At 38.3% G+C, this 26,553-nt stretch overlaps 1 protein-coding gene across 1 annotated transcript in view; it reads right to left on the minus strand.

Moving 5' to 3' along the window:
* Nucleotides 1-26,553, minus strand: part of rap1b (RAP1B, member of RAS oncogene family) — a 66,004-nt gene that overhangs the window by 39,222 nt on the left and 229 nt on the right. The gene's annotated exons all lie outside the window — the stretch shown is intronic.

Here is a 26,553-nt window from a genome sequence, read left to right on the forward strand (position 1 = left end):
CATAGCAGTGTAAGGAAGCAGGCATGCAAACACACGGTGACTCACAGAACATCTTATTGCAAGCCTAAAAATCACCACAGTTTTGGGACGGAGAGGGTATGTGGTATCAGTAAATCTCCGGCTTTTTTGTGAGAGGCCACACATCACACAAAAACTGTGTGGTAAAGCAATAGTGTAGCTACTGTACGCCTAATAACACCCTAGAAACGCCATCAACTCTGATCCTGAATCAATAACACCCTGGCACTCTCTTTTCCTCTCTGCCCCTGCATCAACAGCTCAGGTTAGTCCATTTATATCAGCACCGCTGTTCCATTTTTGTCCAACTTCTCCATGTTTCTTTTGGGTAGCAATTAGTCAAAGTGAATCCCCACTGGGAGCAGAGATACACGAGGGGCAACTCCACTGCCAAGATGCACGTGAACATAAAAAGACCCCCTTCTGTGCCATCCGGAGCTATTAACCCTCTCGCCCGCTCTCACAAAGGGTTACAGAACGCCCTTTTAATGAAAGTCGGGTGGGCCCAGCTGTTAAGTTAACACAGCTGCTTCACCCCAGGTGTGATGGCACTGCCTCAAGAGTGCCCTAGAAATCACAGTCATCAGGCAAAAAGAAGTGTCACATGACGTGTAAAACATGCTTTTCAAAGCCACTGATAAGAGAAAGCGTGGAGAAAGTGACATCTAGTGCCAAAAAAAGAAGGAGGGGTATTTGGCATCAGCGCAAGTACGATCCACAGCCTTCAGAATTAACATTTCCAGATAAGTTACTTACCCCCATGTCATCCAAGATGTTTATGTCTTTCTTTCTTCAGTCGAAAAGAAATAAAGGTTTCTGAGGAAAACGATCCAGGATTTTTCTCCATATAGTGGACTGGGTACAACAGGTTGAAGGTCAAAATTGCAGTTTCAGTGCAGCTTCAAAACGCTCTACACGATCCCAGCCAAGGAATAAGTGTTTTATCTAGCAAAACTATCGGTCATTTTGTAAAATAAATAAAAATGATATACTTTTTAACCACAAATGCTCGTCTTGCACTGCTCTGCGATCCGCCACGCATTACGTAATCACATTGAAAGGTCATGCGTGACGTAGGCGGAAGTACCGCGGTAGGGCGAAAAACTCTAATTTTCTCCTCTAACTTCAAAATCGTCTGACATTGTTGTTTTACGTTTTATGTAAACGAAAGCGTTTGACTTAGTCTTTGCATGTTCGCTTTGTAAACACTTGCTCGGTACTTCCGACTACATCAGACGTGATCTTTCCAACGTGATTATGTAGAAATTGTGGCGTATCGCAGAGCTAGTGCAAGATATACATTTTGTTTTTAGAAAATGGCCAATTGTTTCGCTAAATAAGACCCTTATTCCTCGTCTGGGATCGTGTAGAGCCCTTTGAAGCTGCACTGAAACTGCAATTTGGACCTTCAACCTGTTGTACCCCAGTGAAGTCCACTATATGGAGAAAAATCCTGCAATGTTTTCCTGAAAAACCTTAATTTCTTTTCAACTGAAGAAAGAAAGACATAAACATCTTGGATGACATGGGGGTGAGTAAATTATCAGGAAATTTTAATTTTGAAATGAACTTATACTTTAAGGAATTATCTGCACTTTACAGCACAAAATCTTCCCACCGAAGTGGCCTTCTATGAAGAGAGCATTTATTATGAGAGACTTCTTTCAAAAACCCCAAACTGTTGATCAGTAGTGTATATTTTCAAGATAATATATATATTTACAAGACCTCAACATAAAAGTGATGCTGATTACTTAAAGTTTTCAGAAGATGTCCTTCTTCTAATGAGGCTTTCTTCCCTCATTATAATATCAGCAGTGGTAACTGAGCTTGCATAGCTCAAAGCATTTGCATTCACATACTTTCAGACTGAGAGTATGTTTCAGGCCAGAGCCTTCAACATGACAAGTCCAGGGCCATTGAGACTCCCAGAACATCTTTGGCTTGGGCTCATGAGTCTAAATGCAGTGTTATCCAATGTGAAATGGAAAGGATAAGCAGAAACAAACAATTGTTTACCTTGTACATTCCCTATCAAAGGCAACAATCCAAGGCTGTGTTTACCACCTAAAATGGCCATTCTCCAATTTGTCCACACTGGTGCTTTTAAAACGGGTATCAAGATGCAACACCATCCGAACACTTTGGAACTAAATGGCAAATGGGTCAAACCTCATGTCAGAGTGAGATATTAAACTCTGCTCATTCAGACAGAAACAGATGGCTCAAACCTACAGGGTTTAGGGGAGTTTCAATGGCCTGCAGCCCCGTCGCCCCATTCCCAGGACTCACCGCAACCTCTCACCCATCATTTGTCATTTCTCAGCAAAGCACGATTAGGCCACGGAGATCCTGGCATGATTCCCCAAGCCAGAGAGAAGAAGAGGAGGAGGAACACACAGTATCCATAAATCATATGCAAAGACAAGATCTCTGACAGGCGCAAGACTTAATCTATGACTCACAAATGCTAAAACTCAAGAAAGGAGGGTAATTTAACCCATGCACTGATGCAGCATTTGCATTTAAAAGCCACTATTTCATACAAGAGCATTCAGATGGTAATTGAATCACAGTTGCTTTACAGTTGGTTGCCAATATTTGTTTTTACGCGACTGCTGTAGGATCATTAGCCGCTTTTCCACTGTCGGGCCAGTGCGATCCAGGGCTAACAGTGTGCCGGGCTGGGCCTGTGGCCACAGACCTTAGGCACCGAGGCCAAAATCAAGTTGCGTTTCCACTGTCAGTCCGCTAGCTGCATAGCGCTGATCTAAAAACCGCCCTTAAACACTCCTCCCTTGATCAAACGGTGATGGTCTACACCTGACTACGATTAGCTCCGCCTTTCACCTCGACCGCGCCTCAAGCCCCAGCTGGCCCGCTTTGGACCAAGGTTTTCGCCTTTGGCACCGAGGAAGCACCGAAGAGGCACAATCAAGCCCTGGAAGTGACAGTGGAAACGCCGGCCCTGGCACGCACTAGATAAATAAAATAATATATAAATATTAAATGAAAAACTGAAGAAAAAAAAAAAAAGAAATGACACATTACCAACTACCTAAAAAAAAAAAAGTTTTATTTTAAGCACTAAAATTACTAAAACAGAAACAGGAATATTAAAAAAAAGAAAAAGAAAAAACAATTACTAAAACAAACCAAATTAAAATTAATATAACTTAAAATATAAAAATAAAAGCTAATTCAATATTAATAATACTATAATATAGTATAGTTACACTGGATGCAACCATCATGCAGAAACAAAAACTGTCAAATCAGATAACAAATCTCTTATAATATCCTTAATATGATCTCTTTTTTATGACAAAATATGTTGTAGGTTGTATGCGGAACGTTCAACTTAAACTGCATCTTCATCAGTCTCTGCTGGACAACTCCCATTGGAATTAAATGCAAATCGATGTCAGTGTGAACGCCCCTTTAGGATCAAGCTAAAACTCAGAGATGTAAAAAACGATGCATGCACACAGCATGTTCATGTTTAGTAGTGAGCAGTCAGTCGGCGCCCAACCTCTTCCCAGACTGCGTTCTTGGATAATCTTTCTGATGGCTGGGAATTACTCTAACCATTCTAACTGGATTAAGGCACCAACACTTCATTGTTTGCCGATACCAGCAGATAATTGAACAAACTATGCTGGAAGTCACAAAAATGGAATCATGGACCCAATGGCAAAATCCTCTCGTGCATGTCAGAACGCATACAGCACGCTGTTCGGAGTTTGTAATAATGTGTGTGTGGCTTTGGGAAGACACATATTGAGTCATGGAGAGATACTGCTTTCAGTTTGACTGAATCTGATGTTAAATTACCAAAACTGTGAAACGTTAACATTTCACAGGAGTCATAAGGTCTAGCATTCAGTGTATACCTGCCTTCATACAATTTTCTCAATTATAATTCAATGATTTAGCAGGAGTTTTGGGCCACGAGGTGGTTTAGGTCAGAGTTCACTGCTCTGTCATTACTCAGATGGCAATTGCGAATGTGTAATGTCAAAACGCACACGTCTGATGGGAGAATAATCCATTATAGGCAAATAAAATCCCACACACATTAACCCTAGTGAACCTGAACCACAGAGCAATGAATCCTATCAGCTTAAGTGTGATTAATTGATGCAATACACAGAGATGAGAGAGGCCACTATATGCAGAACAAGACATGCTGGCAATAATAAACGCTTATTTTACTGGTCAACACATGCTGGTGGATTCCAATTAGGGCTGAAAGATATATCAAATATTTACGGTACATTCACAGTGATTTTGTTGCCGATACACAAGTAAACAACATCATGAATAATTGCTGTGACTTTAATGCTCATAAGTATAGAGCACTAAAACAGAAACATTTAAACAGCATCTCTGATTTAACACAGTAGCAAAAATGAGTTGGGAAGCTGGATTCATTTAAACATACTGCTTTTTTCAGGCTATCTTTACTGATTAATTTAAATCATCACTCAAAAATGTTGATAGAAGTCCCTGTGTGCCATCTTTAATGTGTTAAAATTAAAATATGTCCCTAGATAATGTTAATTATTATTATGTACGGTAGTATTGTTATACCGGTGCTTAAAAGTTTAGAGAAAAATAGTGAAAACATGCCCATTTAACTTGATTTTTAATTACTTTTACTTCTTTCAGTAAGCATGAATAAATACAAATTTCTGCATAAATCATACATAAAACCATTATTACATAAATTGTCATATTTAATGGGACAATTTTCACAGAAATTAGTTTAGCTTGTGTTTCTGGCCCAGTGTCTGTTTGGTCAGAATAAGAAAAAAAATAATAAATATAGAGTTATTAACATTACCGTTAAAAAGTGTGAGGTTGATATGATTTTTCAATGTTTTTGAAAGAAGTCTCTAAAAAAAGTAGTACAGTAAAAACTTTGAAATATTTACAGTTTAAAATAACTTTTGTATTTTAGTACATTTTAAAATTACCCCAGTCTTCAGTGTCACATTGATTATTCAGAAATCATTCTAATATGCTGATTTGGTGCTCAATAAATATTTATTATCATTATCAATGATAAAAAACAAAAAACAATTATTATTATTATTATTATTTTTTTTTTTGGGGATTCTTGATGAATAGAAAGTTATAAAAAACATAAATTTGAAATAGATTTTTTTTTGTAACATTATAAATCAATTTAATGAACCTTGCTGAATAAAAGTATTAATTTCTTAAAAAACTTCCCCAAAACTTGCAATAGAAGTGTTATTTGGAATATTTAAATATAGATTTACATTGTATATCATGTGTAACACGATAAAGCCGGTAAAACATCAAGACAAAATGTTTTTCAACCCGCCCTAATTGCAATATTCAGCTGGTGTTTCATAAGATCCATGACCTCAAGCGTGTGAAATTCACAAAAGCTACTTTTAGCCTCTTTAAAGAAGCTGAATTAAAGAAAACCAGAGTCAGATCTCCTTCAAACTTTGAAACATCTGAGATAACAAGCCATTAGCACACTATATGCATTTCTTTTTGAAATGTGTTTCTGATATATCTCGGCCACACGGTTGAAACCTCCCACACACAAAAAAAAAAGTCACAGCATTCACACAAAGCACAGACAAACAAGCTAATGATCACTACTGCAAAAATCCCATTCTTGAGAAAAAGCAAGCGCTCTTTACAACCGTGTAGACTGACAGACTGACAAGACACAGTCCAGATTCAGCTGATTATAGTCACTCTCTAATCCAGTGCAACGCGAGCACTTCCTGCTGCAGAGTTAAATCAAAGCAGGCCAGGAGGCAGGGCGGAACAATGCCTGAGAAGCTGCATTTCTCTCTCTTCTCCATTGCATGTGGAATGCGGTTGTTTACATAGGCCATTCGGCCGACCCGCTATCTTGTATCAAATGGTCCCTGAGCCTGAAGAGGAAGACCAGAGGGAATGGAATTGTGCTCTGTGTAATTCCACATTGGAATGTAGAGCAGGGACGCATCTCTTTTGTCCTGGGCTGGAAATCCATGAGCAGCGATTCAGAGAGAGGCGCAGAGAGACCCCCGGGGGGATCCCCCCCAAACCTTGGGCGTTGCCGGTTCTGGCCTGAGGAAGCACTGAAATGCTTGAGAATGTTCTGGCTGTTTTTCCATCACACCAGAAATAACATCAATGCAAATACAGAGTGTTTGAACTGGAAAGAGCTGAACAGTGAAGCATTTCTATAGCCGATGTAAAGTGTCTAAAAATACATGTTCGAGTGAGTAAAAAAGTGAGAGAAAGAGATAAAAGAGTACCAATTCAGCATTATGATGTCAGAGGTCATGATTCTAAGGGCGGATGAACTATATGCCTGTCAGTGAAGTCATCCTTCTTTCAATTAAATCCTGAATTCATTCAGAATTTAATGCAGAAATGAACTCCAGAAACATGCTGTAACTGTTGGGACTGATTTGATGTATCAAAACATATACATTCTATGCCATTTTATAATGGAACAATTTTCAACAATGGATATAATAGAAGTAATATACACAATAGAAGTAAATTCTATAACTAACTGTGATGAGTCTTTAAAAGTGCCACTAAACCTGCAGAAACTTAAAGTTAAAATAGTTAAAGTCAGCAGGGAATGGAATTTTCCCATCTATTTTTTAAATGCATCTCAACTTATTGTAAATGATTCTTCCAAGCATAAGATTTATTTTTTCATTTTTAGAGCTTTTTTTTCAAAATGTCTTAAAGCAACATAATTTACTCACTCTCATGTCATTCCAAACTTGTAAGACTTTGGTTAATCTTCAAAAATCAAATTAAGAGGTTTCTGTTACTCTATTGAAAGCCCGGGTAAAAAACTTAAAACATCCAAAAAGATTATAAAGACGTCATAAAACGAATCCATATGAATCAAGTTCACAAGACTTGAATTAAATAGAAGATCCTAAAAGGTTATAGAGGTCTTGTAAAACTATTTCATATGAATTGATCTAAGTTTTGGTTACCTGGACTTTCAATCGAGACACGGAAACCTCTAAGGTTTATTAAAAGTATTTTAATTTGTGTTTTGAAGATTAACCAGTCATGGAATGACATGAGTAAATGACAGAATTTACATTTTTGGGTGAAGAACTATCCCTTTAAGTCAATTTAACTAGACTCCGCCAATCATTTTGCCTGCTTAAACCATGCCCCTTTCTTCAAATCGACTGCAACCTTGTATTCAGATCTGCCTCCAGCCAAATCAACGACCGATGGATCCCTGCCTTACATTTTTTTCGATATCTCATAATACAGAAGCTACTTCTGTTACATCACAACTTTAAAGGTGCCATCGAACGTTTTTTTTACAAGATGTAATATAAGTCTAAGGTGTCCCCTGAATGTGTCTGTGAAGTTTCAGTTCAAAATACCCCATAGATTTTTTTTAATACATTTTTTTAACTGCCTATTTTGGGGCACCATTAAATATGAGCCGATTTATGCTGTGCGGCCCCTTTAAATCTCGTGCTCTCTGCCCACGGAGCTCGCGCTTGCCTTAAACAGCATAAACAAAGTTTACACAGCTAATATAAACCTCAAATGGATCTTCACAAGGTGTTCGTCATGCATGCGTCGGATTATGTGAGTATTGTATACCGTTATATTGTTTACATTTCATTCTGAATGAGTTTGAGGCTATGCTCCGTGGCTAACGGCTAATGCTATACTGTTGGAGAGATTTAGGAAGAATGAAGTTGTGTTTATGAATTATACAGACTGCAAGTGTTTAAAAATGAAAATAGCGATGGCTCTCTTGTCTTCATGAATACAGTCAGAAACAATGGTAACTTTAACCACATTTAACAGTACATTAGCAACATGCTAACGAAACATTTAGAAAGACAATTTACAAATATCATTAAAAATATCATCATATTATGGATCATGTCAGTTATTATTATTGCTCCATCTGCCATTTTTCGCTATTGTTCTTGCTTGCTTACCTAGTCTGATGATTCGGCTGTGCAGATTCAGACGATAAATACTGGCTGCCCTTGTCTAATGCCTTTCATAATGTTGGGAACATGGGCTGGCATATGCAAATATTGGAGGCGTACACCCCGACTGTTATGTAACAGTCGTTGTTATGTTGAGATTCGCCTGTTCTTCGGAGGTCTTTTAAACAAATGACATTTATATAAAAAGGAGGAAATAATGGACAACAATGGAAACAATGGTTTGAGACTCAGTGTATGTCATATCCATGTACTGAACTCTTGTTATTCAACTATGCCAAGATAAATTCAATTTTTCATTCGAGGGCACCTTTAAAATGTGGAAAAATGCAAACACTCTCCATGTTACAGACTCCACTTCCATTACTAATTCCACTTCCAGAACAACAAGGGAACAGAACTAGGATCAAGAACGGAAAAGGCTCCAATTTACTTTTAGGCCTAATAAAAAATAAAAAATAAAAATAAAAAATGTAAAAAAACATCACATCTTCCATCAATTTATAAAAGTATGCATATTTAGTGAGTTCCACTTCCATGCCCGTGTCACATTTTTTCAGATTTTATAGCTCTATATAACACATCACAGCAAACAAATAGCAGAATATATGAACTTTGTCATTCACTTTGGGGATGTTCATGTCTCTACACGATCTCTAGAGGGAAAATGTCTTCGTTCAGATGTTTTACACTCATCCTAGATAGAGAGCCTGAAGATGTGCTGCCACAGCTAACTTGCATGCAGTCATCAGCAAGTCAATGCTCACGACTAACAAGTCTGGGCATCAACAGTACAGCAGAGTACCTATTAAAGAACACTGGAACAGCCCTACAATAAGGCTGTGTTCACTGCATTCTTAAGAAGATGAATACAATCATTAGTGATTGTTTCATAAATTATTCAAAAACAAAAAAGGAACCAAGATGCATTATCTGTTTTAGAATGGCATGTGCACTAATTAGCGCTATCAATCAATTAAAATAATTTATTTTTTGGTTAACGTGTTAAAGAATGAATACAAAATACTGGCTTTGTGTGGATTATTTAAATTAAATTTATACATTTATGTCATTAAAAAAAAAAAAAAAAAAAACATACTTGTCACACACTCACACTTTTATTTACACCAGTATGCTTTAGAATATGATTTATGTCCTTATGCAGTCAATATCAAACTAAATTATATTGAAAACTATTTTATCGATCTCAAAATTCATTAAAATACACATGACATGCACTGAACTCATGACAAATATGCAATAATTAATTAAATAATGAAATAGCCACACTTTATGGACTTAATCTTACATTAGTAACATGTTTGTGGCACTGAAGCCTTTGCATTTCTTCTCATGCTAATAAAATTCAATAGAAATTTTATTTTTAGTAATCACACAGAATAGAATGAAACAGCTATAACATTAAATCAAATTAATGCATTAAATTTAACATTATATAAAAAAAAAAATCAAAAAAAAAAATCACATCCTTTACATCCTTATTGTTTATACACAAACACCCAAAAAGGATTATTTTGTGAGACTATGTTCAATACAACAAGCTTGTAACAGTACAGATTTTTGGGCTGAGAAATACTTGCATTACATTTCAGGCCCCTTCTTTAAGCCCCTAACCAAAAGCATGGGGAAGCCAGATGTGAGACACACATGCCATATACACCCACTACAGAATTTGTTCTTGCACTCATGACGACCAAATGCAAGAGAACAAAAAGAAGGTAGTGGTTTGGCGTAAGAAACTAAACACACACACACACACACATACATACACACTTAATCAACAGAGGGCGGGGAAAGCAGCAGCTGGTCTGAGGTCGATTTAAGGGCTTCATCTGAGCTTGACAGGAGAAGTTGCATGGCACGTTTTTTTGACGTGAATGAGGGGTGCCAGGAAGCTCTTGCTGGTTGTGATTAGGCAGCAGGCCCTTCCATCTCCCAGGCCTCCCTGCAGCGACGGAAACCAGATAGCTGCGCCTAATAAACCACAAGCTGCGCCCTCTCAGAATCAAGGGGCGGCCCTATGCAACCGCTGTCTTGTGTCTTTATAAGGAAACTCACAGTCACTGATGTGTGATGTTAGCAGTCCAAATCCAAAGCACACATCAGATAATGCGTCTGCAATCAACGGGCAGCTTTTATGGTTCATCTCCACATTGGGCTCCATTCTGCCTCAAGCAATTGTAGAAAAGCATTAGAGAAACTGAGTTTCCCATGAGTGTGTCTTAAAAGGCTAGCATTTCTTTTTCTCTGAAGTCCAAGGTTTCTGAGACAAATAACAGAATTAATTTAGCTTTACCTGATTTTAAACCCTTTCTGACCCATTAATTACTCACCCTCATGTCGTCCCGAACCAGTAAGACCTTTGTTTGTCTTCAGAACACAAATTAAGATATTTTTGATGAAATCTGAGGGTGATCCACACAAAGGCAGCAACATTGCACCTTTTGAGGTCCAGAAAGGTTCTAAAGACATTGTTAAAACATTTGACGTGACTGCAGTGGTTAAACCTTAATATTATACCTTAATCGAGTGATGAATGCAGTTGGACATAGTGGTGTATTAGAGGTAAAAAATTATATAAATACTGTTCGGTTTCCCGCACAAACCGATCGTTTCGTGTCTTAGGACATCAATGTGTCGTCACGAGCCACAGGGTTTAATTTGGATTTGTCTATGCAAATTTTATTTACTCTTATTAGTAGAAGTTCCCATCCACTAGCATTATACGACTGACAGACATCAACGGTTGGAGTTAAAAATCATCATTTGTGTTCTACTGAAGAAACAAAGTCACCTGCATCTTGGATGTGCTGGGGGTAAGCAGATAAACATCAAATTTTCATTTTTGGGTGAACTATCCCTTTAAATTGTGTTCTGAAGACAAACATAGGTCTTATGGGTTTGGGACGAAATGAGGGTGAGTACTTAATGACAGAAATTTCATTTTTGGGTGAACTAACCCTTTAAATGGCCTGTTTTGGTCAGTGGACCATTGTTTTCAACTAATAACAGAAAACTTTTTATGCATTTTGGCTGTTCATTTACATGACAAAGGTGTTTTTGAGGCCTGAAAACAAACTTTTGAAAAGTGTTAAAAGTGCAAGTTTTTGAAAATGATACCGTTTTCATCTCTGTGTAAACTACAAAAAGACGAATTTGTGAAAACGGTGACCTCATGCACATGCATATTACGTGTTCAGTCTATAGACCTTATGTAGCCCCGCCCCTTTTCAGCGTTGCGCTCGTTGTCTTTTGACTTCCGGTTTGTATTTCCACAGCGATCTTACATATTTATGAATGAACTGCTCGTTTTAAAATCTTCCCGATCTACTGACATTTGTTAAGACATCTGCTTTAAACATTACAATGCTCATGATAACTTTCATTAACTCTACAAAAAGTAAATCCACTTAACCAGCTAATTATTCATTGACAGCGATGCCATAGAAATGTACATAGCGACCGCAAAACGGAAGTCCAAAGACAATTTTATAAAGATGGCGGCGAGCTTGTTTCTCTGGCGTATAAGGTCTATAGGCGCGTAGTGTTTCTTTAAAGTGACATCGCCAAATACTGGCCTGGCATGAATAATACAGCGTTTTTAGTAGCTTCCACAGATCCATGTGAAAGGGAATTGTTTTGACAATGTTGTCATCTGTATGCAAAAAAGCAAAGGAAAAACTTTTCCGTTTTTAGTACATCGTTGTTGTGTAAACATATCCTTAAATTCAGGCATAAGAGGCCAAAAAAGAACTCATATCTCATGTTGTGGTAAATTCGTAGCATTTTAAATGACTGCTTTTTAGTGATTTATTTCTTATTTTAATTAAGTATTTTTATAATCAGCCATTTCATTGCTTATTGGCCATAACTTAAAAATAAATCTTGGCTTATCTGTATCAGACAGAATTTAAATATCAGAAATTTGGAGGGGAAATAAAATCCATAAATGGTCTGGGCAGACTTGTAGACTAAACCCACATATTACTTTTAAAAAGAAGGAGGAGGGACAAAAAAACCAAGGAACATCCATTTTCCATTAACCTTCCCTTAAAATGCCTGTGCAAGAACAGAATAGTCTGCAATACTCCGGTTAGTAAAGAAATTGACACAGTAGCGAAAGAAGTGGGGAGTTAGATTGTGGTTATTGTGTTTATTTTTCCCATTCCAGACTGCGAGAGCAGATCTATGAGTCCTTACCTCACAAACTGCCCCTGGCAGCAGGCCAGGTTGTCTAACACACTGACCTAAAGAGTGTGTGACCGAAGACGGAGGACACAGAGACAGGGAGACAAAGACAATGTGTGATGGAGTATAAACAGGGAACACTAGCACATTATTACTGTGCACCGTTCTGTTCCTTTTTCTTTAATCTTTCTGACATACATGGGTATGCGTGTGTGAGCAGAATGCCAAACATAGCCGAGCGTGTGCATGCACGACTCCCGCAGGTGATGTCATCAGAGGGGACATGACCGCACATGAGACAGGCGCTGATTCACTGCCAACATCTCTAGGTTCTTTGCATAAGAGAGCTCTCGTGAGCACTGATCACTCATCTGCTCTTGTATCTAGAACCCTGAAACCTGAATCCACTCAGAAATGAGATGAACTCAGTAAGTGATATGCTCTTGGCGGACTGACATGCTATAATGGCAACACAAATGATGCAAGATGGTGTATATGTGGCGTGTTTATATGCTTATGGATGAGAGAGAAAGACATTAATGAGTTTTTAATGTCAGCCCTCAAATTAGTCTCTTTAAGTTTCAAATGAAATGCTCGGGCTAATGGAGGCTTCATACATTAGCTTGCGTTTCACACAACATTTCTCCCTTTAAGTTTATTTATTTATTTTAAAGAGACAAAAATCTACATTTTGTCATTATATACACCCCTTTACATCATTACAAACCTATATGACTGACTTACTTCCATGAAACACAAAAGGAGAAGTTTAGAAGAATGTACACACTGCTTTTTTGCATACAATGAGGGGCCATTCACATAGAACTAGGACTGCATGATACTGGTAAAACCTGATTTTGCAATTTTTTGCAATATAAAAGAAATGCAGGAATGTTCACCAGATGACTTGATTGAAGTTGCTATGCACTCAAATCTCCAAATTTTGAAGTCGCGTCAAGTTTTATGTAAACGATGCAATACGCTGTTATTTGTCATGCATTATGGCAGGCTAGTTTGAAAATGTGGAAGTACAAAAAAAAAAAAAAAGGTTTGGTCTGTTCCTTACGCAAAGCTATTGTACAGCTGCGGAAATTTTGGAATAAGTATCTTAAAAGTCATGTGAAGCTCTACAGCTTCAGTCCTCATTCAGCACATGGAAACATCTACTTTTGTCCCGAAAAAGTAAAGTCATATGGGTTTGGAACAACATGAAGGCGAGTAAATAATAGCAGAATATGAATTTTTGGGTAAACAATCCCTTGAAGTCTATCCAAACATACCAACATTAAAATTTAATCTACATTTTAGCTGACTAGTATCATTGAGTCCCTAGATACAGATTAAGACATCTAAGAGCTTGTATTCGAATCAAGTACTGGACGGAGAGTTGTAAATATGGCACTTCGCTCCTAGTATGAGCATCAGTTTCCTCTCTAGAGGAAGGGCAAACCGTTTTAACTGCTTAAACCGTCAGCACATAATGCTGCAATGCCTCACAAAAGCAACACAGCAAAGGGAAATGAACAGTTTCCATAGATAAACATCACTACAGCTGTGATTAGGATATGTAATATTAAGAATGTAGACCACACCCACCTTATCTATGAACACGCCCACCCTGTCTCAAAGCATAGACCACACCCTTCCAAGCTCTCAGGCCACACCCATCTCAGAACCCAAGGCCACGCCCACTGATCACCAAATACATAAAATGCCCTCCCCATTTCAGAAGACTGACATTCTGCAGTGACATTTCTTGCCGCTCTGATTAAGTGAACACCCACTGTGCAAGATGATGAAAAGATACTGTCCAAGGCAGATGAAGAGGATTGAACTTTAATTCTACCCTGACTGCCTATTTCAAGAAGAAAAAAAAGAAAAGATACTGCTGAACTATGAGTGTCTCAACTTGGAGGCAGAGCAGCAAAAAGAAAAATCAATTTATTGAACAAAACAAAAAACGATTCAGACCACCTGAAAGCCATTTTAGATAGCAGTAAAAAAAAGTTAAATCCAGGCTCAGTATTAATAAGTCTGTTGCGACATTTCTGCAAAATTTCTTCTTGTATTTTCCACTTTCATACCACTTTCAAAATGAAATGTCCAGTGAGTGGATCTAAAAGCATGGTCAGTTTTATCCAACAAATGAACGTGAATCTGCCAATGTTTTACTAAGTTGATTGTTGTACGTATCTTGGCAATTCAAAAATGAAATGTCAGCTGGTTGGCGCTAAAAGGTTAATGCTCTATCGCATTTGAAAAAAATAACGTACCACCTAATATAAACAAACAATATTGTTAAAAGCCAACATGGGATAAAAGCACATTTGCTTAGACGGCAATGCCAATATAGTTTGCTTAAAGGTAGAGTAAGTAGTTTTTCAAAAACACTGTTTGGAAGTTAGTCGGGCTGACACAAACAACAAATGTGTAACCAATCAGCATTAAGGGGCGTATGATGGTCGAGGAGACAGAATGAGCAAGAGGGAGATTTGAAGAAAAAAAAAAAAAAAAAACTGCAGAAAAAGAGACGAGAGACAATACAAACAGCTCAAAAGAATATCACTGGAATGAAGGTTTATGACTGGGCAAGCGCTTTAGGACCCGTGTTAATATTAGAAACTAGGGCTGACCGATATATCGCATGCGATTGTCACGCGCATTTCGTTAGTAAAGCCGGTTCCCTGATTGCCACTAAATCGCCATCACCTGCTTTCAAATGGAGCGGCATTTAATAAACAGAGCCGTAGTTCACTGACAAGCTACGCAATATCACGTTCATTATCGAAGGCGATTCATCTGCGATATGAACACGATATTGCGTAGCTTATCAGTGATCTACGGCTCTGTTTATTATATGCCGCTCCATTTGAAAGCAGGTGATGGCGATTTAGCGGTAATCAGGGAACCGGCTTTACTGATGAAATGCGCGTGACAATCGCATGTGATAGATCGGTCAGCCTTATTACAAACGCTTTCCAGTGCTGGAGAGAGCTAAGCGGGAAGGCCTGAAAACAGACACGGAGGCTTTGATTCCGCTTCACATGTGAGTAAATCTGGGTTTGAGTGTCATTGATTGTCTGGAGCTGCTGTGCTGTTTGCGACTAACAGCAAACTCTTATTTGTATTTACCGTTGTTTACTGTACGTTCATTTTTTGTGCTTCCTTGTCGTTCGTTCATCATCTGCGCTTTGTTTTTCGTGAAGCATTTTGTTGCGTGTCAGCTGTGATAAACAGACATCCACTCGCATTGCATGTGTAACGGTGGCCAGATAGTGAGAGTTGTGTAGGTAAACCACTGCACACTGGCGACCGCTAGAGAATGAGGTGCTTAGCGTTATTGTTAGTGCACTCGCTTCGCCAGCAGCGAACAGGCCGGGGTTCAAGACCGATTTAGAGCATGGTGGTTAGGATTGGAGGGTGAGTTTTGGAGGCAGAGCAATGAAGAGAGGGGTGGGTTTGTTTGGGGTGATTTCAAAATCAACAACGTTCAACAGCGTTTTTGAATATCTACTTACCCTACCTTTAAAGTCTATGTACCACTTCATTTCAACTTGTGTTTCATAGGACTTGTACCTGAGTGCTCCACATCGCAAGTGCGGTGCTGTACCAGGTGAGTTACAGAGCAAGTTTCCCACATCAGCATCTGGTTATGTGATACTACCATAAAAATGCATTAGCTTACTGCCACTGGTGTTCATTTCAGCTGAAATCTGCAATGAATTGCATGTAAAGGTATGCTTTTGGAGTAGATCCACATTTTTCCCAATGAGCCTATTGAAAATACTGGAACCAATATTTCTTGCTCAACGACTGTGAGAAAGTTTTAAAAACTACATATAGGAACTTATGGGGATTTCCACACTCAACTAGTGAAAATGAACTCTTCAGTTCCCTAGTGTGCTTTTACCAATATGTTTTGACAAAGTAACAAAAGAAGCATGTTCCAAACGTTTATAAAAAAAACAATCAATTATGCACTACTTATTACTAAAGACAGACTGAGAAGATACAGTGTTAAATAACCAATCAGAATGGGAGTCTGATCTAAGGGAGGAGCTACAGAACTCCACTTGTCACTTGATCGCAATATGCCTCATCATGGTCTTTTTTATTTAGACAGCTTTGTACCTAAAATGTCTGAAGCTAAGGGGAAACTATTAGTCAGGTTAATTTGGAAATTTTGAGTCTGCAGTGTGCTCAGTTAAGCGTTGAGCAATCAATAAACTAATCGGCTGCAATTTTGTACCATTTACAACAAACCAAGAGATGTGATTAGAGGATCCACATCAGCAGAAAAGTGGGAGAATCTCTTTATAAGATAAACTGTAGCTTGACTCATCAATGTTAGTTGTCGTAACATGTGCCAGTAGTCCTTGCTGAAAGACAGGTACACTGTAAAAAATGTTTTCATGATTTATCACCACAACATGTTTTTTCTTTTGTCAAATCAACTTAGATAATTAATGTGGCTCAGAGAACATAATATTTTGAGTTTCTGTTGATTTAACTAATCGCCTTCATTGTATTAACTCAAATTTTTAATTTCAAAGAACTCAAAATGAAGGCAACCAGGTAACTTACTTTTTTTGAGTTAAACCAACAATTCTATTTTACAGTGCAAGTGGGTGCTAGCGTAGGCGACTTATGATTGGCCTTAAAGTCATTGTTGCACGTGGCCAGCAACAGTTTGTTTGTCGAATAGCCAAAGCTTTTCACATACAATGATATTCAAAAAATTGAGACTGAGGAACATTTAAAAGTGTTCAAACATGTTACAAACATCAGTAAAAATCCACACCCAGAGGGATGCAAAAAAGAAAGTCATGCGTCAGCTTTTGCAATCTGAAGTGCAATAATAAACAGCAATCATTAAGCTTATTATGGTCAAAATGCAGGTCCAAATCAATTCCATTTATGGTCCCAGGAAGATGAATAATTAAACTATAATTGCTTTCTGTTTGAATAAATCAAGCTAAGAAAAACTATGTTTTTAAGCAAACAAAGTAAATGAGTCCATTCCAGTGCAAATGGTATTAGGAGGACAGCAGAGGAAAGACAGTCAGCCTGCCGGGATTGCTGGTGCCTGCTGGTGCCTGGCGTTTTCTTTTCTCGGAGCTGAACAGACTGCTGGGATCTGCAGGGGTGGTTAGCTTTGCTATTCTGAGGAGTGTGGAGAGAAGCACCACGTTCTCCCACGGGATTCATCGGAGGGAGTCTGAACGTCACTCCATAGAAAAGTCAACTGATATTTCGACAAGAGTGGTAAGCGGGAGGTAAATCGCGGCGTGCGGCATCGTACAAATAGGCTAAGTCTGGTATGCAAATATACGTGCGCGTGCACGTCCCTTGAGAGATGAGCGTGCTACTCATTGGAACTGGAAAAAAATGCAACTTAAAACATAAAAGAGATTGCCGTTCAAAAGATGTGCAAATGCGCAAACAGAAACACTCATATACACATGAATGGGTCACGCACACGCGGATGATACATGAGAGCTCCACAGTAGTGCACTAAACGGAGTCTATCTGAAGCTGCTGGGATTAATTTAAAATCCACAGAGCTGTTTAAGGACATCTATTTAGAAAGACACACAAAACAAAAACTGGCCTGAGCCGACAGCTACAAATCAGAATAGCAGACTGGATTAGCCAAATAACAAATCTACAAGTGTATGGCTTCAAGGATATCTACAATAAAGCCCACATTTCAAAGGAAACAATTTTAGATATTTCTTTAAATATATTTTATATTAAAAAAATGAAATAAAATGCATTTAAAATAAACTGGATTCAGTGAAGTCAGTTTGTGAAAGTGCTTCTGTTGCAAAGCAAATTTGTAATCCAGTTGGGATCACAAGGAATACAAACTGAATATCTACGGACATTACAATGCGTCGAGTTTTGCGGCATGAAAAGTCACATTTTTAATGAAGCTGCTTCTTAAAACTACCTAAACTTCTCAATATCCTGTGGTCTGCTTTTCTCTACCTACTCTTTAAAAGCAAAGTGAGTAATTTCTGTGCCATTAGCTTCTCCAGAATTGAAAATATGATGACTTCCGACTACTTCCCTAATGGTATCATGTGTCTGTGACTTGAATGCTTTAATTTACTCTCTTAAAAGGGTTGTAGTTAGCTGAGAACTCCATGAAGACTCTATAAAACCAGCCTCCAACACGGGAATTCTTCAACCCCTTCCTTACCGCATTTTAAATTTCCCACAATCTATTACTTTAACGAGGTTGTGTATACATGTCTCTATGGGTCTCTACCATGACCTGTAACCCTATAAACACAGGAGGCCCAAAGCCTGATCTCTGACCCTGACTTAGATCTGGTCTCCTACTCATGTGTAAGGCCTCACTAAACTGCCATAAGCAACATAAATGCAGAGAAACCAGTCAAAATCCACTGTGATTAAGGGGTCCTTGGAATCCTTTAAGCTGGGCTTTGTGTTGCAAGTTCCATCTAAGTGTTTCCCATGTCCCTGAAGACAAGTACCCAGACAAAACCCATCAGGCGATCATACGGTCTGTTATCATCTTTTTTTTCTCTGCAGTGGGTTCTTTTGTGCAAAATCTCTGTACTACAGTGCCATAAATAAAACAAACTCTTGAAGCTTTTGCAGGTTTTTCAGTCACTTCTCTCAGTAAGTGGTAACACAAACTTAATGCGCATTTTGATGTCCGTTTAAACATTTAGGCTAACTTGCAACATTTCTAGTAAAATCTGCAACAGAAGACAATGACTCATGGACTTCAAAGGAACCAGAATGCATTTAAAAAACACAAGATGGAGGTCAGTGGAACGAAAGAAAAGAAAAAAAAAAGCAAGCTCGAGGCGCGTTTTTAAAAAAAAGTTTAACTTCTTTTAACTTGAGATTTTTAGAATGCCATGTCATGCACGAGATGCTGAAAAAAACATGAGGTGCAACGGTCAAACAAGTCCATCTAGCATGTTTACATAAAAAAAATAATGGAAACGCAAGTTGATGTTTAGGAAAATTCTAAGCACAAAGGTCTAAAAAATTTTTTCTTTTCTCTTAGTGAACCAATTAATCGACCGATATTTAGTCACCAACATTGTCATGTTATATTACAACTCCTATTTCTATTTTAAAATTTGAGTTTCATTGGGTCAACATAGGATAAAATGTTCATTTTAATTTTATTATGTATATATTTGCATTATATCAGTCACTTTTGATATGGCATTGGCATTGGTTATTGAAAAACGTGTTGTTTTCACCTCAGTTAGTTTGATTATAAATTAGGGATGCATCAGTATCATATTGTTTATCAGATAATACTCAAGATTTTTTATTGTCAATATTGGACATACATTCCCCTATTTTCCATTAAATTATCTTTGTCACCATCTACTCAAAGTTAACTGTTAAAAACGCCAATAATTTAATATTTTTCCTAGTGGAGTTTTGTAATACTGTGATGCCTAAACTCACTTATAGCATTTAAATAACTGATTTTAGTTTGTTTTATTTATTTATTTATTTAGACAAAATAATAAAGAATATTAATATCGTCCATAAAATAGAAATAACGATCAAACAATTTAAATATCAGTGCATCCACATGATAAAACATGGACATCCGTCTTTCTTTACATGTTTAAGATGTGATCAGCAATGTGCCCACAAGTTTATGAAAGATAAATGAATGTTTCATGGCATTTAGAACCAGTCAGTAAAAATGCCCACAAGTGTCCCCCACGAAGTGAAACAACCCCATGCGGAATCGAACCCCAGTAGAGTTGTGGCAGATAAGGCTACAAGTGAGAGATACGCCAGACTTGAGAAAGTCAAAGGTGCTGTTTTACTCAGGATGGAGCCAATAACCAGCCAGCAAAGTTATTAGCACCTCAGCTAGCAGCTGACTGCAGACGCGCTATCAAAGCTCAGGCAAATTTAGCATAGCAACTCATAGCCTGCAGAAAATCTGTGTCAAAGCAACACAGTCTAGTGGTAATGACTACATAAACTGGTCTCTTGTCTGTAATTAACACAAACCACAGCAGGGCTGAAAACAAACACCGTATTTGTTGTGTTTTTAACAACTTTTTCAAACTCAAATCTCGATGAAACCATGCAATCATCTCTATGAACAAACACAAGGGCCATTACATCAGAACTGAAATAAAGGATACAATGACATAGCATCTATCAGAGGCTGAACTTTGAGCAGTTTGCCATTAAGTGTTTTTCAACCGGTTCAAAAGAAATCTAATCGTGTCAAATTATCTATCAGACCTAATACACAAAAGGCTTATTATGAGCAATCATTATGAATGAGACAACACTGATGATGATCAAGCCCATGTAAGGGCTTAAAAATCTAGCATGCTAAACCTTTTGATCTGAGCTACAGCAGCATTAAAAACAACTTGAAAAGATCCAGTAACCTCGGGGACCATGTAACCGATAGAAAAGGCTTTTGTTTTGGTGAATGATGTCGTTTTTAGTAGCCCTGTCAAAATCCACGTTGAATCCCAACATGTTATTTGCAAGTCAATCAACTCACCTAGGTTACAGGTTGTCAAAGAGAATGAGTGACAAACATGGGAGTAGCAATCATGGTTTCACAATCAGGCGTTTCCTTTTGATGCGACAAATCGTTGGGGGTTCTGCTGAGAAAGCATCTAAAATGACTTACCGAAGTGAACATTTGTTCTTTTTCTCACATCCTCTCAACCAGTGCGGTCTCAATTTCTGTTCACAGAAACAGAAAATGAAAATTCTGTCACCATTTACTCACCCTAATCTCATTCCAAAAACGATTTTTTTTCTTTCACAGACCAAAGAAAAAAAAGAGATGTTATGCATGATGTAAATATGCTGCTCTTTTCCATACAATAAAAGTGAATGGTGAACCAGGGATGTCACGCTTCAAAAATGATCTAGGAAGTTAGTTATAGGAACTAGCCACCAGGGTGGTTCCCCAAGAACTAATGTACCCTATGGCCATTTTCCTGGTTGCATTTGCACCGCCAGTAGGAACTCTGAAGTGACAAACTGCACTTGTTTTTGTAACTTATTTTGATGGCATTGTTATACAAAGAAAGTAGACAGTATATGAAAAAGTATTACCTTTTGTTTTTTCAATGTTTGTAGAGTTAGTTCATGGAGTAAATATATAGGCTGTGTACAGGGCTTTTTAAAAATGGCGGGTGTTGGTGTTTCGCGTTCGTTCGACCAATCAGCGAATACTTAAGTCGCTGGTAGTTCCTTCTGTGCTGGGTTAGACCTTTTATACTCTGAAGTAGTTGTGATTCGCCTCTCACAACGTAACATGCTCTTAACACACCTCTTTCCATGTAATTGTGCCTTTGAACGATTACAAAATTGTGGCATCTGTAATCGTAATCACAATCACAAATTCAAATTAATTGTGCAGCCCTAGAACAGACTGAAATTTAAATAGTTATTCACTGAAAATGTTACCCTCCGTCGTAGCTGTCAAATCCAATTTATGCAATTTGAATATGCGCAAATTCAATATTCACATATTCAATATTCAATAAAAACCAATAACATTTCTCATCATTGACATCAAACTTGGTATGACGTTACTTTCTCATTTTTTGAGTGACCATTTTGTCATTTTTGGCCACCATTCACAAAAGAGCAGCCTGAACATCCTGCAAAACATCTCCTTTTGTGTTTCAAGGAAGAAGCCATACGGTGACTTTAGGTGACTAAATGAAAACTGCAAACTATTCTTTTAATACGTAAACAAACACAAAGAGATCTGCACTGCATGGCATTACCGTGGAAGCAGCTTTTTTTACCCCCACTTCTGATGTGGTTACACTAAACTACAAGGCAACTGATGCCCAGAACAATTACGAACACTGGCTCAAAGGGCAGGGGTGTCAAACATCCCCTGTCAAAACATTGTCACTAAGACTAAGGCAATAACACTATTTCTATTGCTAGAACCAATAAGCCGCTTAGAGACTGGAAAACAACGAGTCGGGAGGCAGATTATGGAAGGAAAAGGAACAACGGGAGACGAGATCAATGAGAACTCAGCCCAACCTCTAGTGTCAAATGTCAACACATGCAGGGCATCTGACGTCTGACTGACTACAGCATATAGACCCCAGGGATGCATTTACACACACATTATACTCGGCAGACAAATGAGCAATTCCGCTTCGGGAACTTGTTGCTTAAACCATTTCTAAATCTGATCTCAGCCTATAACAGAAGAGGTCATCATAAGGGGTTTGATAGATCTAACATAAAAATAATCTAACATTTTGAATATTTGTATGCTTTTCTTCATTTATTGTGGCTTTTCTTGTTATTTATTGACCTTGTGACAAGACATTTCTCTCTCTTTTTTAAAGATTTATTTTTGGCATTTTTGCCTTTATTATGACAGGACAATAAGTTGGCAGGAAGCAAATTGGAGAGAGAGGGGGATGAAATCAGGAAAGCTCCACGAGCCGGGACTAAAACTTGGGACACCCGAAGTGTAACTGTGCTATATGTCGGCGTGCTGCCCACAAGGCTACTGGCGTCAATGACATTTCTCAAATTTAACCTTCAATACTACAAATGTCACCAGAGCTGGTAATCAGTTCTGTGAGTTTTTTCAAACTGTACATTTCAATGCTAAAAACACTCCTTTTAACTAACAAATACTTTATGTGCGCAAAAATAAAACAAAAATAATAACTTTATTTAACAAAGTCATCTCCCCCTGTCAGTCTCATACGCAGCTGACATACAGAACACAGTTCAGCACTTCCGTGTTTACGTCCGAATGCCGGCTCAGTGTGTCAACACACACATTTGTTGAATAAAGTTGCTATTTTTGTTTTGTTTTTGTGCACAAAAAGTATTCTCGTCGCTACATATCATTAAGGTTGAACCACTGTAGTCACATTGACTATTTCAATGATGTTTTTACTACTTTTCTGGACCTTGAATGTGGTAATTTCATTGCTTTCAATTGGGGATAAAAAAAACCACTTGGATTTCATCAAAAATATCTTCATTTGTGTTCCGAAGATGAACGAAGGTCTTACTGGTGTGGAATTATTTACATGAGGGTAAATAATTAATGACAGAATTTTCATTTTTGAGTGAACTAACCCTTTAATATTTTTGTGGAAATCATGATATATTTTTCAAGATTCTTTGATGAATAGAAAGTTCAAAAGAACAGCATTTATTTAAAATAGAAATCATTTGTAATACACACACACACAAACACAGAGAGAGAGAGAGACCCCAAACGGGGTTTTGAACGGCTGTGCACATAAAAAAAAAAAAAAAAAACAATAACAAATATTAAATTTGATCATAAGCTTCGTTGTAATGTCTATTTCTGAATCATAGACTCAAAAAAGGTCCCAATCCTGCAAGTCACAAATCGCTGCCACAGTCATCAGTCATGGCTTACACGCCCAAATGAGGACAATGATGTGTGGGAATAGATTGTGGAATTGCTTTGGGATTAGCGTTAGAAAACGTGAGCGTCAAGCTGAGCTACACCACATTAGCTCAGTAACCCTTGGAAACTGCCTGAGAGCCAGTTCTGTTTTCTACACTGAGAGCCAGTTGATACTGAACTATTTAAAAAAAATAAATAAAAATTAAAGTGTCTGAACCAAACCCAATGCATGCATCAGCTATCTTTACCCTCGCTCAGTCTCGCACAGCAATCACATGACTTAAAAGGAGGAAGGAAGGCATGACAGGGCCACCAGGTTTCATGAGGCCCTTTGGCCTAAAGAGGAAGTGGTCCAATTCACTGAGGGACACCAACAGCCTTCTTTTTCCCGCACTGTCATGCTCTTCCTCTCCAGAACATCTCCTTTCCTTTCTGCTCAGTTGGTTCCTCTAAAAGTCTCAAACGGTTACCGACAGCTGGCAGTTAATGTTTTGTCATCTCATTACCCAAAACGCTATTCAGTTTCCTAGTCAAATGTCAAAGCCTTGGTGGGAAACCACACAGCTTACTCACGTCGTAGCTATTCGCAGTACTCAATATTCAATATGAGGGACTCAAAAGGTAGGATCTGAAATGGGAAAAACCCATAATCAACCATTGATCTGAACATATAGGGGTTACAGCCCCGTAATACAGTGACACTAGACAAATACCAAGCGTAATTCAGACTAGCAGGCTAGTTATTCTGACACGGCCCTCCAGAGGAATCAGTCCCGACAGCTGTATTAGAACTGCCATTTATAAAGACAGAGATATTTGCTTCCCTGACAGACCTTGTGTTTGTTTGCATACGGTTTGACTCCCACAAGAGTGCTGCTGGGAAGTTCTGATACAGCTCAAAACAAGAACCACACTGTCAACCGCAACAATCGAGACTATAATTATACAAAACAACTAGGAACTACACGAAAGCGGTACACCTGAAAACGACACATCAAAGCAGACGTGGCACTATCTAAAGAAGTTTCTTCCAGGACTGAACCCGAGTTTTTAAAGGGTGTTCAAACAGTGGGCGGCCTTCTTTGAAAGGAAGTCCATCGCTTCATTTTGTTATTTTCAACAGAGCCTACAGACCGGCATTCCTCTGTGCCCAAGAGGACACACTATCACGGGGATTTCCTTCCTCTCGCTCTAGGAGGGACAGGATCGGGGTCAGACCCCAGTAGGGTGAGGTCGTCGTGACCCAGCACTCCAAAAAAGTTGGTATGGTAACAACCTTGGTATATCAATTAAATTGCAAAAAATACGTATATTAGGATGATATAAGTAGAAATGACGAAAATGAGGCAATACCAAATATATGACAGTGTTAACTCAATTTTCACACAAAGTTAGTGAACTGACAACACGGTTTTGACACAGGAAATGTAAGGGTGCCATACACTTATCTGCCTAGGGCAGTGACAGATATATTGCGGTCTGCTTTTCCATGATTGGGAATGACAAGTGTTTGCTCGAAAACAGGAAATGGTATGTACACAGTTAGTGGTTGCACAATTTGTCACATAAGTTTCACAAATAGAGCCATTTTAAACTGGAAAGGCGGCACAGAAGCTGCATTTATTCCACAAAAAAGGTGCATTTACACAAATTACACAAAACAGAGGTGGCATAAATACATTTACACAAAAATACAAATGCAAAAAATACAATTTTAGCAAATTTTCTATGAAATTTTATGGGCAAAAAAAGTCCATTGTCACTGTTGGTCAGTGCGGCGAATTCGAGTTACCAGAACACAAGTAGTAAAATCTATGTAGGAAACCCTCACGTGAAAATCCTGATCACACGGATTCCTTTTAAAATTACTGGACTTTGCCCACAAAAATTCACTGAACAACAGTAAATGTGGCCGCACCTTAAGGCTGCATTGATGCTGCATTTCTTTGCACAGAAGCAAAGCAGCATCAGATACAGATTTGCTGAGGTGGAAGCTGGCATATTTTCATTATTTATTTGACATGGTGACATCTAGCAGACACAAAGCCACCTCAGAGCAGACACCTTTGGAGAAAGGCTGATATAATTTGACCAGAGCCCCATCATTAAAGATCAAGCCATTAAAAATGCATGGAGAAGCAACAGGATCTTCTTTAACAACCTCTTTGAGAGACTTCAGTCTCATATCTCTTCTCAAAGCACAATATTCAAAATGTCACATCCAACTAGGAGTCTATAAGGGCCCTGTGGTGTTTTCTGGTCTATGAAGTGGAATGCAGCATGACTGTTTTTAATAATTCTTTCCGTGACCCTGAAAAGCACCAGTCCAAAGTATTCCTCCGTGATCTGACAGTCAGTCCAACGTGAAAGATAATCGAGTCTCATTTTCTCCATTTCTTCTTGAATGAACTAGTCATCTCCCTCGACTGAGGAACAGAACAGAACTAGGCGGGGCCGGTAATCAGTCAAATCTAGAAGGAAAGACTGCACTAGAAGCGCTAAATGTGCCTTTTTATAACAATGCCTGACACTCCTTACTCATATCTTTACGTAAACCATGTCGAAAAATGTTACTTTGACGGTTAGAAGCTGATAATCTGTGCTTCGTTAAACTACTCATTCGTACAACTTTTCCATTTCCGCTATAACTTCCACAGTGCCGTGAGAATGAAACAACAAAAAACGCCATTCTTCAGGCAACACAGCAACGCTAACCTCGGCGCGCTTCTACACAAACTTCCCAGCGGTTATTCTCGCCATAAAGCGGAGTCTGGTAAATCTAAGGAGTTGAATTGTTTCACTCCAGCTCCGCCATATTCTAGACATCTGAGCTGCTCTTCCGCAAACCCCGTGCCGGTCTGCTTTGCAGCCTTGTAACATTCCGCCGTTCAGCCGCTACAATGTATTAATCAA

Source organism: Chanodichthys erythropterus, chromosome 8 (genome assembly GCF_024489055.1).
Source record: "Chanodichthys erythropterus isolate Z2021 chromosome 8, ASM2448905v1, whole genome shotgun sequence".
Taxonomy (NCBI): domain Eukaryota; kingdom Metazoa; phylum Chordata; class Actinopteri; order Cypriniformes; family Xenocyprididae; genus Chanodichthys; species Chanodichthys erythropterus.